We start from the raw sequence: 2,603 nt of genomic DNA, 5'->3' as shown, positions 1-2,603 counted from the left end.
GTCACTCCAACATTAGACTGGTTAGAGTCAAATGTCTTTCTGAAGTTAATACTGACATCCGGTGCCAAGATGGAAGTACAGTGCACTTAAAAAAATACTTTTAAATTTGATTCATTTTAAATTTGTGTTTTAAAACAAAAATGACCTCTGTGTTTCAATGACCATCCTTTTACCTAGTTATCAAAAGTAATCTTCATCCATACTAACAGCAGCTTATACATGATGTTCATCATCTTGTAATTTGTGCTGGATCCACAACATTTTCAACATTTTCTTTTTTCGCTCAGAGTTGGCTTCAAAGTCACCAAACTATTTGTTGATTATCCTGAAATCTGCAAAATGATGTGATATTTTGCTCAGGACTTTCACACCAACATTCTGATAGTTTTAAGTGTTTTAAAATATACCAGTTTTGCATATGGGATGTCATTGCCTCAATATGTGAGAAGGTGCGTGCAGCTGATGTGTTAGCAACATCAGTAAGTCACTTTCTTTGGGGATACAAAGATGTTCAGAGTTCAATTAGCAACTGTGCAAGCTGCTTGGACTGTGCTGAAACCTGCTTGCAGGTCTAGTTTGTTTTTATATTTACTCAAACTACTATTCTTCTTGGATAACCAGTTCATGTATTCAAAAAAACATGTAGCCTTATTTTTAGTATGTGACATAATTATGTGATTGAAAGTGTTGGAAATGTTAAATTTAAAGTGTTTTTTTAAATGAAGAGATAAAAAAGAAAAAATATTCTTAATTTAGTAATACGTTCATTTCCTTTTTAATTTTTCCAAAAAAATTGTGAACATTAACATCAGGCCTTGTTCACACAAACACAGGTCAGTGAACACCTCATCAGTACAGACAGGTTAATGAGTCTCACAGTAGAGGTCTTTATCCGAAATGGACCCACAGAAAACATCCCGAACCCGATATGTATGAAATAATTTTCAAAAAACACAGACCTTATCTGAACAGAGCCGAGGATAATTGTACCCAATCCAAGATGTGGTTGACCCAAACAGAGAGAAAAACCAACACCAGCAGCAATATGATAATAATGTAATGCTTCAAAGACAAATTTCTATAAATAATATAAAGTTCTGTTTCCACCTACTGCACAAACAATAAAACGTTCTGCAGCCAACTGAAGAATAATTAAATCATATTCTGTTAAATAAGTAAAATAAAGGAAAAATCAAAATATATGCAATGAGAGCTGATACTCTCAGTTCCATTCAGATCCACTCAGGTACTGCACATAGTGCCACACAAAGCCAAGAGCTGCCTCAGTAAAATCTGACCTGACCTGACCTGGTTACTGTGAGAAAAATTTGGATACAGTCTGTATTGGGTCCTGGGTCTGGTGTATTCCCTATGAAGACATCTACCTCCCAGCTCATCAGTGCAGACAGGACTATGAATGCCTCACAGAAACACAGAATAAGAGGAAGGTGTGGATTAAACCTTTGGAAACACCTGGTCTCTAACTTGTTTATCAGACCTGCAGGAGACCTTGAAGGAGCCATTCATCATTTTCATTAATCAGTAAATGGAAACCAAATCCCTTTCTTTTTTTTAAATTATAAAGCCAATAATTTACCCAATATTAGCAACATAATCAAGATATTTTAATGGGATAATTAATGTATTCAAAAATAGCAAGATAATTTTTTTAAATGATATTTTTGGGGTATTTTGCCTTTATTGGATAGGATAGTAAAGAGTGAGAGGAAAGGGGCAGAGAGAGGGGGAAATGACATGCAGGAAAGAGTCAGGCCGGTCAGGAATCGACTGGCGACTCGCCTGCTAAGAGCATCTGCACTCATATGGTAATGCACCCTAACCACTCAGCTATGGGGTCACCAATAGCAAGATAATTTAATAGATTTTCATAGAGCAAAAACCTCAAAGTAAAGTAAGGAGTTTACTGCATCAGTTCAGTGCATTAATTAATAGACTGAGAGGGACAACTTTGCCCTTAAAAACCCTTAAACTCTGCAGATAATTCATCACAAATATAATACAGTATAATCCGTTAATTAACCCCAAACTTGGTGGAAATGAATCTTCTTTTTCAATGGTTTTATCCACTAAAATCCCTTAAACTATTGATAATTCCTTAATTTACCTTAAAACATTACAACTTTTAAGATATTTTACAATTAGCAAAATATTTGAGAAAGAAAACGGTTTTGTAATTAATTATTAGTTTGTAGAACTATAACCCTGCAGATAATCTATTAAAATCCAATTAAACTAGCTTAATTATTAAAGAGTAAATTAACTGAATTTTAAGGTAGAAAGTTTCCTAGTGATTAAAGATGTAGACCTTAAAGGGGCCTTTAAATTCTAATCAAAATGAAAATGGAATTCATGCTCTTTTGTAGTTTTTATTTTTAAGCCTTACAGTGCTTAAACTAAGAATATAATTCATTTAAAAAACAGGATTTGAGTTAACACTTGAAAGATCATCTTGAGGTACTTAAATCCTCCACGTTACTTTTCACATCTCTGCATAAAGAACACAGTACTTTATTGCTTTAACTCCAACATTTGTGTTTGATGTAACTCATGAACAAACCTGTTTCCTGTAGTTTTTTAATTGA

The sequence above is a fragment of the Trachinotus anak genome, unplaced genomic scaffold (genome assembly GCF_046630095.1).
Source record: "Trachinotus anak isolate AG129_WGS33_773 ecotype Australia unplaced genomic scaffold, CSIRO_AGI_Tana_v1 ptg000040l, whole genome shotgun sequence".
Lineage (NCBI taxonomy): Eukaryota > Metazoa > Chordata > Actinopteri > Carangiformes > Carangidae > Trachinotus > Trachinotus anak.
Note: the sequence above shows the minus strand (reverse complement) of the source record.